Genomic DNA, 16,174 nt, shown 5'->3' on the forward strand with positions numbered 1-16,174 from the left:
AGCATGGTGTGTGTGTGTGTGTGTGTGTGTGTGTGTGTGTGTGCGTGTGTGTAGAGGTTGGTGGGGCACTACAGGGCCCAGCATGGTGTGTGTGTGTGTGTGTGTGTGTGTGTAGAGGTTGGTGGGGCACTACAGGGCCCAGCATGGTGTGTGTGTGTGTGTGTGTGTGTGTGTGTAGAGGTTGGTGGGGCACTACAGGGCCCAGCATGGTGTGTGTGTGTGTAGAGGTTGGTGGGGCACTACAGGGCCCAGCATGGTGTGTGTGTGTGTAGAGGTTGGTGGGGCACTACAGGGCCCAGCATGGGGTGTGTGTGTGTGTAGAGGTTGGTGGGGCACTACAGGGCCCAGCATGGTGTGTGTGTGTGTAGAGGTTGGTGGGGCACTACAGGGCCCAGCATGGTGTGTGTGTGTGTAGAGGTTGGTGGGGCACTACAGGGCCCAGCATGGTGTGTGTGTGTGTAGAGGTTGGTGGGGCACTACAGGGCCCAGCATGGTGTGTGTGTAGAGGTTGGTGGGGCACTACAGGGCCCAGCATGGTGTGTGTGTATAGAGGTTGGTGGGGCACTACAGTGCCCAGCATGGTGTGTGTGTGTGTGTAGAGGTTGGTGGTGCACTACAGGGCCCAGCATGGTGTGTGTGTGTGTGTGTGTGTAGAGGTTGGTGGTGCACTACAGGGCCCAGCATGGTGTGTGTGTGTGTGTGTAGAGGTTGGTGGTGCACTACAGTGCCCAGCATGGTGTGTGTGTGTGTGTGTGTGTGTGTGTGTGTGTGTGTGTGTGTGTGTGTGTGTGTGTCTGTGTGTGTGTGTGTGTGTGTGTGTGTGTGCGTGTGTGTAGATGTAGGGAGAGGGTGGTGGGGCACTACAGGGCCCAGCATGGCCTGTCTGCATCTATGTGTGGGGAGAGGTTGGTGGGGCACTACAGGGCCCAGCATGGTGTGTGGGGAGAGGTTGGTGGGGCACTACAGGGCCCAGCATGGTGTGTGTGTGTGTGTATAGAGGTTGGTGGTGCACTACAGGGCCCAGCATGGTGTGTGTGTGTGTGTAGAGGTTGGTGGGGCACTACAGGGCTCAGCATGGTGTGTGTGTAGAGGTTGGTGGGGCACTACAGGGCTCAGCATGGTGTGTGTGTAGAGGTTGGTGGGGCACTACAGGGCCCAGCATGGTGTGTGTGTATAGAGGTTGGTGGTGCACTACAGGGCCCAGCATGGTGTGTGTGTGTGTGTGTGTGTATAGAGGTTGGTGGGGCACTACAGGGCCCAGCATGGTGTGTGTGTGTAGAGGTTGGTGGTGCACTACAGTGCCCAGCATTGTGTGTGTGTGTGTGTGTGTGTGTGTGTGTGTGTGTGTGTGTGTGTGTGTGTGTGTGTGTGTGTGTGTGTAGAGGTTGGTGGTGCACTACAGTGCCCAGCATGGTGTGTGTGTGTGTGTGTGTGTAGATGTTGGTGGGGCACTACAGGGCCCAGCATGGTGTGTGTGTGTGTGTGTGTGTGTGGGTGGGTGGAGGTTGGTGGGGCACTACAGGGCCCAGCATGGTGTGTGTGTGTGTGTAGAGGTTGGTGGTGCACTACAGTGCCCAGCATGGTGTGTGTGTGTGTGTGTGTAGAGGTTGGTGGGGCACTACAGGGCCCAGCATGGTGTGTGTGTGTCGAGGTTGGTGGGGCACTACAGGGCCCAGCATGGTGTGTGTGTGTGTAGAGGTTGGTGGGGCACTACAGTGCCCAGCATGGAGTGTATGTGTAGAGGTTGGTGGGGCACTACAGGGCCCAGCATGGTGTGTGTGTGTGTGTGTGTGTGTGTGTGTGTGTAGAGGTTGGTTGGGCACTACAGGGCCCAGCATGGTGTGTGTGTGTGTGTAGAGGTTGGTGGGGCACTACAGTGCCCAGCATGGTGTGTGTGTGTGTGTGTGTGTAGAGGTTGGTGGGGCACTACAGGGCCCAGCATGGTGTGTGTGTGTGTGTGTGTGTAGAGGTTGGTGGGGCACTACAGGGCCCAGCATGGAGTGTGTGTGTGTATAGAGGTTGGTGGGGCACTACAGGGCCCAGCATGGTGTGTGTGTGTGTAGAGGTTGGTGGGGCACTACAGGGCCCAGCATGGTGTGTGTGTGTGTGTGTGTGTGTGTAGAGGTTGGTGGGGCACTACAGGGCCCAGCATGGTGTGTGTGTGTAGAGGTTGGTGGGGCACTACAGGGCCCAGCATGGTGTGTGTGTGTAGAGGTTGGTGGGGCACTACAGGGCCCAGCATTGTGTGTGTGTGTAGAGGTTGGTGGGGCACTACAGGGCCCAGCATGGTGTGTGTGTGTGTGTGTGTGTAGAGGTTGGTGGGGCACTACAGGGCCCAGCATGGTGTGTGTGTGTAGAGGTTGGTGGGGCACTACAGGGCCCAGCATTGTGTGTGTGTAGAGGTTGGTGGGGCACTACAGGGCCCAGCATGGTGTGTGTGTGTGTGTGTGTGTGTGTGTGTGTAGAGGTTGGTGGGGCACTACAGGGCCCAGCATGGAGTGTGTGTGTGTATAGAGGTTGGTGGTGCACTACAGTGCCCAGCATGGTGTGTGTGTGTGTGTGTGTGTGTGTGTAGAGGTTGGTGGGGCACTACAGGGCCCAGCATGGTGTGTGTGTGTGTGTGTGTGTGTGTGTGTGTGTGTGTGTGTGTGTGTGTGTGTGTCGAGGTTGGTGGGGCACTACAGGGCCCAGCATGGTGTGTGTGTGTGTAGAGGTTGGTGGGGCACTACAGTGCCCAGCATGGAGTGTGTGTGTAGAGGTTGGTGGGGCACTACAGGGCCCAGCATGGTGTGTGTGTGTGTGTGTGTGTGTGTGTGTAGAGGTTGGTTGGGCACTACAGGGCCCAGCATGGTGTGTGTGTGTGTGTAGAGGTTGGTGGGGCACTACAGGGCCCAGCATGGTGTGTGTGTGTGTGTAGAGGTTGGTGGGGCACTACAGGGCCCAGCATGGTGTGTGTGTGTGTGTGTGTGTGTAGAGGTTGGTGGGGCACTACAGGGCCCAGCATGGAGTGTGTGTGTGTATAGAGGTTGGTGGGGCACTACAGGGCCCAGCATGGTGTGTGTGTGTGTAGAGGTTGGTGGGGCACTACAGGGCCCAGCATGGTGTGTGTGTGTGTAGAGGTTGGTGGGGCACTACAGGGCCCAGCATGGTGTGTGTGTGTAGAGGTTGGTGGGGCACTACAGGGCCCAGCATGGTGTGTGTGTGTAGAGGTTGGTGGGGCACTACAGGGCCCAGCATTGTGTGTGTGTAGAGGTTGGTGGGGCACTACAGGGCCCAGCATGGTGTGTGTGTGTGTGTGTGTGTGTAGAGAGGTTGGTGGGGCACTACAGGGCCCAGCATTGTGTGTGTGTAGAGGTTGGTGGGGCACTACAGGGCCCAGCATGGTGTGTGTGTGTGTGTAGAGAGGTTGGTGGGGCACTACAGGGCCCAGCATGGTGTGTGTGTGTGTAGAGGTTGGTTGGGCACTACAGGGCCCAGCATGGTGTGTGTGTGTGTGTGTGTGTAGAGGTTGGTGGGGCACTACAGTGCCCAGCATGGTGTGTGTGTGTGTGTGTAGAGGTTGGTGGGGCACTACAGGGCCCAGCATGGTGTGTGTGTGTGTAGAGGTTGGTGGGGCACTACAGGGCCCAGCATGGAGTGTGTGTGTGTGTAGAGGTTGGTGGGGCACTACAGGGCCCAGCATGGTGTGTGTGTGTGTAGAGGTTGGTGGGGCACTACAGGGCCCAGCATGGTGTGTGTGTGTGTGTGTGTGTGTAGAGGTTGGTGGGGCACTACAGGGCCCAGCATGGTGTGTGTGTGTAGAGGTTGGTGGGGCACTACAGGGCCCAGCATGGTGTGTGTGTGTAGAGGTTGGTGGGGCACTACAGGGCCCAGCATGGTGTGTGTGTGTAGAGGTTGGTGGGGCACTACAGGGCCCAGCATTGTGTGTGTGTGTGTGTGTGTGTGTGTGTAGAGAGGTTGGTGGGGCACTACAGGGCCCAGCATGGTGTGTGTGTGTGTGTAGAGGTTGGTGGGGCACTACAGGGCCCAGCATGGTGTGTGTGTGTGTGTAGAGGTTGGTGGGGCACTACAGGGCCCAGCATGGTGTGTGTGTGTCGAGGTTGGTGGGGCACTACAGGGCCCAGCATGGTGTGTGTGTGTAGAGGTTGGTGGGGCACTACAGGGCCCAGCATGGTGTGTGTGTGTAGAGGTTGGTGGGGCACTACAGGGCCCAGCATGGTGTGTGTGTGTGTGTAGAGAGGTTGGTGGGGCACTACAGGGCCCAGCATGGTGTGTGTGTGTGTGTAGAGGTTGGTGGGGCACTACAGGGCCCAGCATGGTGTGTGTGTGTGTGTAGAGGTTGGTGGGGCACTACAGGGCCCAGCATGGTGTGTGTGTGTCGAGGTTGGTGGGGCACTACAGGGCCCAGCATGGTGTGTGTGTGTGTAGAGGTTGGTGGGGCACTACAGGGCCCAGCATGGTGTGTGTGTGTGTGTGTGTGTGTGTAGAGGTTGGTGGGGCACTACAGGGCCCAGCATGGTGTGTGTGTGTGTGTGTGTGTGTGTGTAGAGGTTGGTGGGGCACTACAGGGCCCAGCATGGTGTGTGTGTGTGTGCGTGTGTGTGTAGAGGTTGGTGGGGCACTACAGGGCCCAGCATGGTGTGTGTGTGTGTAGAGGTTGGTGGGGCACTACAGGGCCCAGCATGGTGTGTGTGTGTGTGTCGAGGTTGGTGGGGCACTACAGGGCCCAGCATGGTGTGTGTGTGTAGAGGTTGGTGGGGCACTACAGTGCCCAGCATGGAGTGTGTGTGTGTGTGTGTGTGTAGAGGTTGGTGGGGCACTACAGGGCCCAGCATGGTGTGTGTGTGTGTGTGTGTGTGTGTGTGTGTGTGTGTGTGTGTGTGTGTAGAGGTTGGTGGGGCACTACAGGGCCCAGCATGGTGTGTGTGTGTGTAGAGGTTGGTGGGGCACTACAGTGCCCAGCATGGTGTGTGTGTGTGTGTGTGTGTGTAGAGGTTGGTGGGGCACTACAGGGCCCAGCATGGTGTGTGTGTGTGTGTGTGTGTGTGTAGAGGTTGGTGGGGCACTACAGGGCCCAGCATGGTGTGTGTGTGTGTGTGTGTGTGTAGAGGTTGGTGGGGCACTACAGTGCCCAGCATGGTGTGTGTGTGTGTGTGTGTGTGTGTGTGTAGAGGTTGGTGGGGCACTACAGGGCCCAGCATGGTGTGTGTGTGTGTGTGTGTGTGTGTGTGTAGAGGTTGGTGGGGCACTACAGGGCCCAGCATGGTGTGTGTGTGTGTAGAGGTTGGTGGGGCACTACAGGGCCCAGCATGGTGTGTGTGTGTGTGTGTGTGTGTGTGTGTAGAGGTTGGTGGGGCACTACAGTGCCCAGCATGGTGTGTGTGTGTAGAGGTTGGTGGGGCACTACAGTGCCCAGCATGGTGTGTGTGTGTAGAGGTTGGTGGGGCACTACAGTGCCCAGCATGGTGTGTGTGTGTGTGTAGAGGTTGGTGGGGCACTACAGGGCCCAGCATGGTGTGTGTGTGTGTGTAGAGGTTGGTGGGGCACTACAGGGCCCAGCATGGTGTGTGTGTGTGGAGGTTGGTGGGGCACTACAGGGCCCAGCATGGTGTGTGTGTGTATAGAGGTTGGTGGGGCACTACAGGGCCCAGCATGGTGTGTGTGTGTGTGTGTGTAGAGGTTGGTGGGGCACTACAGGGTCCAGCATGGTGTGTGTGTGTGTGTGTGGAGGTTGGTGGGGCACTACAGGGCCCAGCATGGTGTGTGTGTGTGTGTGTGTGTGTAGAGGTTGGTGGGGCACTACAGTGCCCAGCATGGTGTGTGTGTAGAGGTTGGTGGGGCACTACAGGGCCCAGCATGGTGTGTGTGTAGAGGTTGGTGGGGCACTACAGGGCCCAGCATGGTGTGTGTGTAGAGGTTGGTGGGGCACTACAGGGCCCAGCATGGTGTGTGTGTGTGTGTAGAGGTTGGTGGGGCACTACAGGGCCCAGCATGGTGTGTGTGTGTGTGTATAGAGGTTAGTGGGGCACTACAGGGCCCAGCATGGTGTGTGTGTGTGTGTGTGTGTACAGGTTGGTGGGGCACTACAGGGCCCAGCATGGTGTGTGTGTGTAGAGGTTGGTGGGGCACTATAGGGCCCAGCATGGTGTGTGTGTGTGTAGAGGTTGGTGGGGCACTACAGGGCCCAGCATGGTGTGTGTGTGTGTAGAGGTTGGTGGGGCACTACAGGGCCCAGCATGGTGTGTGTGTGTGTGTGTGTAGAGGTTGGTGGGGCACTACAGGGCCCAGCATGGTGTGTGTGTGTGTGTAGAGGTTGGTGGGGCACTACAGGGCCCAGCATGGTGTGTGTGTGTAGAGGTTGGTGGGGCACTACAGGGCCCAGCATGGTGTGTGTGTATAGAGGTTGGTGGGGCACTACAGGGCCCAGCATGGTGTGTGTGTATAGAGGTTGGTGGGGCACTACAGGGCCCAGCATGGTGTGTGTGTATAGAGGTTGGTGGGGCACTACAGGGCCCAGCATGGTGTGTGTGTGTGTTGAGGTTGGTGGGGCACTACAGGGCCCAGCATGGGGTGTGTGTGTGTGTAGAGGTTGGTGGGGCACTACAGGGCCCAGCATGGTGTGTGTGTGTGTAGAGGTTGGTGGGGCACTACAGGGCCCAGCATGGTGTGTGTGTGTGTAGAGGTTGGTGGGGCACTACAGGGCCCAGCATGGTGTGTGTGTGTGTAGAGGTTGGTGGGGCACTACAGGGCCCAGCATGGTGTGTGTGTGTGTATGTGTAGAGGTTGGTGGGGCACTACAGGGCCCAGCATGGTGTGTGTGTAGAGGTTGGTGGGGCACTACAGGGCCCAGCATGGTGTGTATGTATAGAGGTTGGTGGGGCACTACAGTGCCCAGCATGGTGTGTGTGTGTGTGTGTAGAGGTTGGTGGTGCACTACAGGGCCCAGCATGGTGTGTGTGTGTGTGTAGAGGTTGGTGGTGCACTACAGGGCCCAGCATGGTGTGTGTGTGTGTGTGTGTGTAGAGGTTGGTGGTGCACTACAGTGCCCAGCATGGTGTGTGTGTGTGTGTGTGTGTGTATATGTGTGTGCGTGTGTGTAGATGTAGGGAGAGGGTGGTGGGGCACTACAGGGCCCAGCATGGCCTGTCTGCATCTATGTGTGGGGAGAGGTTGGTGGGGCACTACAGGGCCCAGCATGGTGTGTGGGGAGAGGTTGGTGGGGCACTACAGGGCCCAGCATGGTGTGTGTGTGTGTGTGTATAGAGGTTGGTGGTGCACTACAGGGCCCAGCATGGTGTGTGTGTGTGTGTGTGTGTGTGTGTGTGTGTGTGTGTGTAGAGGTTGGTGGGGCACTATAGGGCCCAGCATGGTGTGTGTGTAGAGGTTGGTGGGGCACTACAGGGCCCAGCATGGTGTGTGTGTGTGTGTGTGTGTGTGTGTGTGTAGAGGTTGGTGGGGCACTACAGGGCCCAGCATGGGATGTGTGTGTGTGTGTAGAGGTTGGTGGGGCACTACAGGGCCCAGCATGGTGTGTGTGTAGAGGTTGGTGGGGCACTACAGGGCCCAGCATGGTGTGTGTGTGTGTGTGTGTGTAGAGGTTGGTGGGGCACTACAGGGCTCAGCATGGTGTGTGTGTAGAGGTTGGTGGGGCACTACAGGGCTCAGCATGGTGTGTGTGTGTAGAGGTTGGTGGGGCACTACAGGGCTCAGCATGGTGTGTGTGTAGAGGTTGGTGGGGCACTACAGGGCCCAGCATGGTGTGTGTGTATAGAGGTTGGTGGTGCACTAGAGGGCCCAGCATGGTGTGTGTGTGTGTGTATAGAGGTTGGTGGGGCACTACAGGGCCCAGCATGGTGTGTGTGTGTAGAGGTTGGTGGTGCACTACAGTGCCCAGCATTGTGTGTGTGTGTGTGTGTGTGTGTGTGTGTGTGTGTGTAGAGGTTGGTGGTGTACTACAGTGCCCAGCATGGTGTGTGTGTGTGTGTGTGTGTGTGTGTGTGTGTGTGTGTGTGTGTGTGTGTGTGTGTGTGTAGATGTTGGTGGGGCACTACAGGGCCCAGCATGGTGTGTGTGTGTGTGTGTGTGTGTGTGGGTGGAGGTTGGTGGGGCACTACAGGGTCCAGCATGGTGTGTGTGTGTGTGTGTAGAGGTTGGTGGTGCACTACAGTGCCCAGCATGGTGTGTGTGTGTGTGTGTAGAGGTTGGTGGGGCACTACAGGGCCCAGCATGGTGTGTGTGTGTGTGTGTGTGTGTGTGTGTGTGTGTGTGTCGAGGTTGGTGGGGCACTACAGGGCCCAGCATGGTGTGTGTGTGTGTAGAGGTTGGTGGGGCACTACAGTGCCCAGCATGGAGTGTGTGTGTAGAGGTTGGTGGGGCACTACAGGGCCCAGCATGGTGTGTGTGTGTGTGTGTGTGTGTGTGTGTGTGTGTGTGTGTGTGTGTGTGTGTAGAGGTTGGTTGGGCACTACAGGGCCCAGCATGGTGTGTGTGTGTGTGTGTGTAGAGGTTGGTGGGGCACTACAGTGCCCAGCATGGTGTGTGTGTGTGTGTGTGTGTGTGTAGAGGTTGGTGGGGCACTACAGGGCCCAGCATGGTGTGTGTGTGTGTGTGTAGAGGTTGGTGGGGCTCTACAGGGCCCAGCATGGAGTGTGTGTGTGTATAGAGGTTGGTGGGGCACTACAGGGCCCAGCATGGTGTGTGTGTGTGTAGAGGTTGGTGGGGCACTACAGGGCCCAGCATGGTGTGTGTGTGTGTGTGTAGAGGTTGGTGGGGCACTACAGGGCCCAGCATGGTGTGTGTGTGTAGAGGTTGGTGGGGCACTACAGGGCCCAGCATGGTGTGTGTGTGTAGAGGTTGGTGGGGCACTACAGGGCCCAGCATTGTGTGTGTGTAGAGGTTGGTGGGGCACTACAGGGCCCAGCATGGTGTGTGTGTGTGTGTGTGTGTAGAGAGGTTGGTGGGGCACTACAGGGCCCAGCATGGTGTGTGTGTGTGTAGAGGTTGGTGGGGCACTACAGGGCCCAGCATGGTGTGTGTGTGTGTAGAGGTTGGTGGGGCACTACAGGGCCCAGCATGGTGTGTGTGTGTGTAGAGGTTGGTGCGGCACTACAGGGCCCAGCATGGTGTGTGTGTGTCGAGGTTGGTGGGGCACTACAGGGCCCAGCATGGTGTGTGTGTGTGTAGAGGTTGGTGGGGCACTACAGGGCCCAGCATGGTGTGTGTGTGTGTGTGTGTGTGTGTGTGTGTGTGTGTGTGTGTGTAGAGGTTGGTGGGGCACTACAGGGCCCAGCATGGTGTGTGTGTGCGTGTGTGTGTAGAGGTTGGTGGGGCACTACAGGGCCCAGCATGGTGTGTGTGTGTGTGTGTGTGTGTGTGTGTGTGTGTGTGTGTGTGTGTAGAGGTTGGTGGGGCACTACAGGGCCCAGCATGGTGTGTGTGTGTGTGTCGAGGTTGGTGGGGCACTACAGGGCCCAGCATGGTGTGTGTGTGTAGAGGTTGGTGGGGCACTACAGTGCCCAGCATGGAGTGTGTGTGTGTAGAGGTTGGTGGGGCACTACAGGGCCCAGCATGGTGTGTGTGTGTGTGTGTGTGTGTAGAGGTTGGTGGGGCACTACAGGGCCCAGCATGGTGTGTGTGTGTGTGTGTGTGTGTGTGTAGAGGTTGGTGGGGCACTACAGTGCCCAGCATGGTGTGTGTGTGTAGAGGTTGGTGGGGCACTACAGGGCCCAGCATGGTGTGTGTGTGTGTGTGTGTAGAGGTTGGTGGGGCACTACAGTGCCCAGCATGGTGTGTGTGTGTAGAGGTTGGTGGGGCACTACAGTGCCCAGCATGGTGTGTGTGTGTGTAGAGGTTGGTGGGGCACTACAGGGCCCAGCATGGTGTGTGTGTGTGTGTGTGTGTGTGTAGAGGTTGGTGGGGCACTACAGGGCCCAGCATGGTGTGTGTGTGTGTGTGTGTGTGTGTGTAGAGGTTGGTGGGGCACTACAGTGCCCAGCATGGTGTGTGTGTGTGTGTGTGTGTGTGTGTGTAGAGGTTGGTGGGGCACTACAGGGCCCAGCATGGTGTGTGTGTGTGTGTGTGTGTGGAGGTTGGTGGGGCACTACAGGGCCCAGCATGGTGTGTGTGTGTATAGAGGTTGGTGGGGCACTACAGGGCCCAGCATGGTGTGTGTGTGTGTGTGTAGAGGTTGGTGGGGCACTACAGGGTCCAGCATGGTGTGTGTGTGTGTGTGTGTGTGGAGGTTGGTGGGGCACTACAGGGCCCAGCATGGTGTGTGTGTGTGTGTGTGTGTAGAGGTTGGTGGGGCACTACAGGGCCCAGCATGGTGTGTGTGTGTGTGTGTGTGTAGAGGTTGGTGGGGCACTACAGTGCCCAGCATGGTGTGTGTGTAGAGGTTGGTGGGGCACTACAGTGCCCAGCATGGTGTGTGTGTAGAGGTTGGTGGGGCACTACAGGGCCCAGCATGGTGTGTGTGTAGAGGTTGGTGGGGCACTACAGGGCCCAGCATGGTGTGTGTGTAGAGGTTGGTGGGGCACTACAGGGCCCAGCATGGTGTGTGTGTGTGTGTAGAGGTTGGTGGGGCACTACAGGGCCCAGCATGGTGTGTGTGTGTGTGTAGAGGTTGGTGGGGCACTACAGGGCCCAGCATGGTGTGTGTGTATAGAGGTTAGTGGGGCACTACAGGGCCCAGCATGGTGTGTGTGTGTGTGTGTGTGTACAGGTTGGTGGGGCACTACAGGGCCCAGCATGGTGTGTGTGTGTAGAGGTTGGTGGGGCACTACAGGGCCCAGCATGGTGTGTGTGTGTGTGTGTGTGTAGAGGTTGGTGGGGCACTACAGTGCCCAGCATGGTGTGTGTGTGTAGAGGTTGGTGGGGCACTACAGTGCCCAGCATGGTGTGTGTGTGTGTAGAGGTTGGTGGGGCACTACAGGGCCCAGCATGGGGTGTGTGTGTGTGTGTGTGTGTGTGTGTAGAGGTTGGTGGGGCACTACAGGGCCCAGCATGGTGTGTGTGTGTGTGTGTGGAGGTTGGTGGGGCACTACAGGGCCCAGCATGGTGTGTGTGTGTATAGAGGTTGGTGGGGCACTACAGGGCCCAGCATGGTGTGTGTGTGTGTGTGTGTGTGTAGAGGTTGGTGGGGCACTACAGGGTCCAGCATGGTGTGTGTGTGTGTGTGTGTGTGTGTGTGTGGAGGTTGGTGGGGCACTACAGGGCCCAGCATGGTGTGTGTGTGTGTGTGTGTGTAGAGGTTGGTGGGGCACTACAGTGCCCAGCATGGTGTGTGTGTAGAGGTTGGTGGGGCACTACAGTGCCCAGCATGGTGTGTGTGTAGAGGTTGGTGGGGCACTACAGGGCCCAGCATGGTGTGTGTGTGTAGAGGTTGGTGGGGCACTACAGGGCCCAGCATGGTGTGTGTGTGTAGAGGTTGGTGGGGCACTACAGGGCCCAGCAGTGTGTGTGTGTGTGTAGAGGTTGGTGGGGCACTACAGGGCCCAGCATGGTGTGTGTGTGTGTAGAGGTTGGTGGGGCACTACAGGGCCCAGCATGGTGTGTGTGTATAGAGGTTAGTGGGGCACTACAGGGCCCAGCATGGTGTGTGTGTGTGTGTGTGTGTACAGGTTGGTGGGGCACTACAGGGCCCAGCATGGTGTGTGTGTGTAGAGGTTGGTGGGGCACTACAGGGCCCAGCATGGTGTGTGTGTGTGTAGAGGTTGGTGGGGCACTACAGGGCCCAGCATGGTGTGTGTGTGTGTGTGTGTAGAGGTTGGTGGGGCACTACAGGGCCCAGCATGGTGTGTGTGTGTGTGTGTGTGTGTGTGTAGAGGTTGGTGGGGCACTACAGGGCCCAGCATGGTGTGTGTGTGTAGAGGTTGGTGGGGCACTACAGGGCCCAGCATGGTGTGTGTGTATAGAGGTTGGTGGGGCACTACAGGGCCCAGCATGGTGTGTGTGTGTAGAGGTTGGTGGGGCACTACAGGGCCCAGCATGGTGTGTGTGTATAGAGGTTGGTGGGGCACTACAGGGCCCAGCATGGTGTGTGTGTGTGTAGAGGTTGGTGGGGCACTACAGGGCCCAGCATGGTGTGTCTGTGTGTAGAGGTTGGTGGGGCACTACAGGGCCCAGCATGGGGTGTGTGTGTGTGTGTGTGTGTGTGTGTGTAGAGGTTGGTGGGGCACTACAGGGCCCAGCATGGGGTGTGTGTGTGTGTAGAGGTTGGTGGGGCACTACAGGGCCCAGCATGGAGTGTGTGTGTGTATAGAGGTTGGTGGGGCACTACAGGGCCCAGCATTGTGTGTGTGTGTGTGTGTAGAGGTTGGTGGGGCACTACAGGGCCCAGCATGGTGTGTGTGTGTGTAGAGGTTGGTGGGGCACTACAGGGCCCAGCATGGTGTGTGTGTGTAGAGGTTGGTGGGGCACTACAGGGCCCAGCATGGTGTGTGTGTGTGTGTGTGTGTGTGTGTGTGTGTGTGTATAGAGGTTGGTGGGGCACTACAGGGCCCAGCATGGTGTGTGTGTAGAGGTTGGTGGGGCACTACAGGGCCCAGCATGGTGTGTGTGTGTGTGTGTGTGTGTGTGTGTGTGTAGAGGTTGGTGGGGCACTACAGGGCCCAGCATGGTGTGTGTGTGTGTGTGTGTAGAGGTTGGTGGGGCACTACAGGGCCCAGCATGGTGTGTGTGTGTGTGTAGAGGTTGGTGGGGCACTACAGGGCCCAGCATGGTGTGTGTGTGTGTGTGTAGAGGTTGGTGGGGCACTACAGGGCCCAGCATGGTGTGTGTGTGTAGAGGTTGGTGGGGCACTACAGGGCCCAGCATGGGGTGTGTGTGTGTGTGTGTGTAGAGGTTGGTGGGGCACTACAGGGCCCAGCATGGTGTGTGTGTGTGTGTGTGTGTGTGTGTGTAGAGGTTGGTGGGGCACTACAGGGCCCAGCATGGTGTGTGTGTGCGTGTGTGTTTGTGTGCGTGTGTAGAGGTTGGTGGGGCACTACAGGGCCCAGCATGGTGTGTGTGTGTGTGTAGAGGTTGGTGGGGCACTACAGGGCCCAGCATGGTGTGTGTGTGTGTGTGTGTGTGTGTGTGTGTGTGTGTGTAGAGGTTGGTGGGGCACTACAGGGCCCAGCATGGTGTGTGTGTGTGTGTGTGTGTGTGTAGAGGTTGGTGGGGCACTACAGGGCCCAGCATGGGGTGTGTGTGTGTGTGTGTGTGTGTGTGTGTGTAGAGGTTGGTGGGGCACTACAGGGCCCAGCATGGTGTGTGTGTGTGTGTGTGTAGAGGTTGGTGGGGCACTACAGGGCCCAGCATGGGGTGTGTGTGTGTGTGTGTGTGTGTGTGTAGAGGTTGGTGGGGCACTACAGGGCCCAGCATGGTGTGTGTGTAGAGGTTGGTGGGGCACTACAGGGCCCAGCATGGTGTGTGTGTGTGTGTGTAGAGGTTGGTGGGGCACTACAGGGCCCAGCATGGTGTGTGTGTGTGTGTGTGTAGAGGTTGGTGGGGCACTACAGGGCCCAGCATGGTGTGTGTGTGTGTGTGTCGAGGTTGGTGGGGCACTACAGGGCCCAGCATGGTGTGTGTGTGTGTAGAGGTTGGTGGGGCACTACAGTGCCCAGCATGGAGTGTGTGTGTAGAGGTTGGTGGGGCACTACAGGGCCCAGCATGGTGTGTGTGTGTGTGTGTGTGTGTGTGTGTGTGTGTGTGTGTGTGTGTGTAGAGGTTGGTGGGGCACTACAGGGCCCAGCATGGTGTGTGTGTGTGTGTGTGTAGAGGTTGGTGGGGCACTACAGTGCCCAGCATGGTGTGTGTGTGTAGAGGTTGGTGGGGCACTACAGTGCCCAGCATGGTGTGTGTGTGTAGAGGTTGGTGGGGAACTACAGGGCCCAGCATGGTGTGTGTGTGTGTGTGTGTGTGTGTAGAGGTTGGTGGGGCACTACAGTGCCCAGCATGGTGTGTGTGTGTGTAGAGGTTGGTGGGGCACTACAGGGCCCAGCATGGTGTGTGTGTGTGTAGAGGTTGGTGGGGCACTACAGTGCCCAGCATGGTGTGTGTGTAGAGGTTGGTGGGGCACTACAGGGCCCAGCATGGTGTGTGTGTAGAGGTTGGTGGGGCACTACAGGGCCCAGCATGGTGTGTGTGTGTGTGTAGAGGTTGGTGGGGCACTACAGGGCCCAGCATGGTGTGTGTGTGTGTAGAGGTTGGTGGGGCACTACAGGGCCCAGCATGGGGTGTGTGTGTGTGTGTGTGTGTGTTTGTAGAGGTTGGTGGGGCACTACAGGGCCCAGCATGGTGTGTGTGTGTAGAGGTTGGTGGGGCACTACAGGGCCCAGCATGGTGTGTGTGTGTGTAGAGGTTGGTGGGGCACTACAGGGCCCAGCATGGTGTGTGTGTGTGTGTGTGTGTGTAGAGGTTGGTGGGGCACTACAGGGCCCAGCATGGTGTGTGTGTGTGTGTGTAGAGGTTGGTGGGGCACTACAGGGCCCAGCATGGTGTGTGTGTGTGTGTGTGTGTGTGTAGAGGTTGGTGGGGCACTACAGGGCCCAGCATGGTGTGTGTGTATAGAGGTTGGTCGGGCACTACAGGGCCCAGCATGGTGTGTGTGTATAGAGGTTGGTGGGGCACTACAGGGCCCAGCATGGTGTGTGTGTATAGAGGTTGGTGGGGCACTACAGGGCCCAGCATGGTGTGTGTGTGTGTAGAGGTTGGTGGGGCACTACAGGGCCCAGCATGGTGTGTCTGTGTGTAGAGGTTGGTGGGGCACTACAGGGCCCAGCATGGGGTGTGTGTGTGTGTAGAGGTTGGTGGGGCACTACAGGGCCCAGCATGGAGTGTGTGTGTGTGTATAGAGGTTGGTGGGGCACTACAGGGCCCAGCATTGTGTGTGTGTGTGTGTGTGTAGAGGTTGGTGGGGCACTACAGGGCCCAGCATGGTGTGTGTGTGTGTAGAGGTTGGTGGGGCACTACAGGGCCCAGCATGGTGTGTGTGTGTGTAGAGGTTGGTGGGGCACTACAGGGCCCAGCATGGTGTGTGTGTGTGTGTGTGTGTGTGTGTAGAGGTTGGTGGGGCACTACAGGGCCCAGCATGGTGTGTGTGTGCGTGTGTGTTTGTGTGCGTGTGTAGAGGTTGGTGGGGCACTACAGGGCCCAGCATGGTGTGTGTGTGTGTAGAGGTTGGTGGGGCACTACAGGGCCCAGCATGGTGTGTGTGTGTGTGTGTGTAGAGGTTGGTGGGGCACTACAGGGCCCAGCATGGTGTGTGTGTGTGTGTGTGTGTGTGTGTGTGTGTGTGTGTGTGTGTGTGTGTGTGTGTGTGTAGAGGTTGGTGGGGCACTACAGGGCCCAGCATGGTGTGTGTGTAGAGGTTGGTGGGGCACTACAGGGCCCAGCATGGTGTGTGTGTGTGTTTGTGTAGAGGTTGGTGGGGCACTACAGGGCCCAGCATGGTGTGTGTGTGTGTGTGTGTAGAGGTTGGTGGGGCACTACAGGGCCCAGCATGGTGTGTGTGTGTGTGTGTGTGTGTGTGTGTAGAGGTTGGTGGGGCACTACAGGGCCCAGCATGGTGTGTGTAGAGGTTGGTGGGGCACCACAGGGCCCAGCATGGTGTGTGTGTGTGTGTGTGTGTGTGTGTAGAGGTTGGTGGGGTACTACAGGGCCCAGCATGGTGTGTGTGTGTGTGTGTGTGTGTGTGTGTGTGTGTGTGTGTGTGTAGAGGTTGGTGGGGCACTACAGGGCCCAGCATGGTGTGTGTGTGTGTGTGTGTGTGTGTGTGTGTGTAGAGGTTGGTGGGGCACTACAGGGCCCAGCATGGAGTGTGTGGGTGTACTGGTTGGTGGGGCACTACAGGGCCCAGCATGGAGTGTGTGGGTGTACTGGTTGGTGGGGCACTACAGGGCCCAGCATTGTGTGTGTGTGTAGAGGTTGGTGGGGCACTACAGGGCCCAGCATGGAGTGTGTGGGTGTACTGGTTGGTGGGGCACTACAGGGCCCAGCATGGAGTGTGCGGGTGTGGGTGTAGAGGTTGGTGGGACACTACATTACCCAGCATGGCCTGTGTGTGTGTCTGTGTATAGGGTAGGTGGGGCACTATAGTGCCCAGCATGGCGTGTCTGCATGTGTGTGTGGGGGCCGTAACCAAAATTTTGCTATGGGGCCTCATCATTTCTAGCTACACCTCTGGGTGTATTGG

General features: G+C 58.1%; 1 protein-coding gene across 1 annotated transcript in view; it reads left to right on the top strand.

Moving 5' to 3' along the window:
• The window catches only part of LOC137561082 (C-C motif chemokine 19-like), a 39,837-nt gene that overhangs the window by 805 nt on the left and 22,858 nt on the right, over positions 1 to 16,174 (top strand). The gene's annotated exons all lie outside the window — the stretch shown is intronic.

Source organism: Hyperolius riggenbachi, chromosome 1 (genome assembly GCF_040937935.1).
Source record: "Hyperolius riggenbachi isolate aHypRig1 chromosome 1, aHypRig1.pri, whole genome shotgun sequence".
Taxonomy (NCBI): Eukaryota; Metazoa; Chordata; class Amphibia; order Anura; family Hyperoliidae; genus Hyperolius; species Hyperolius riggenbachi.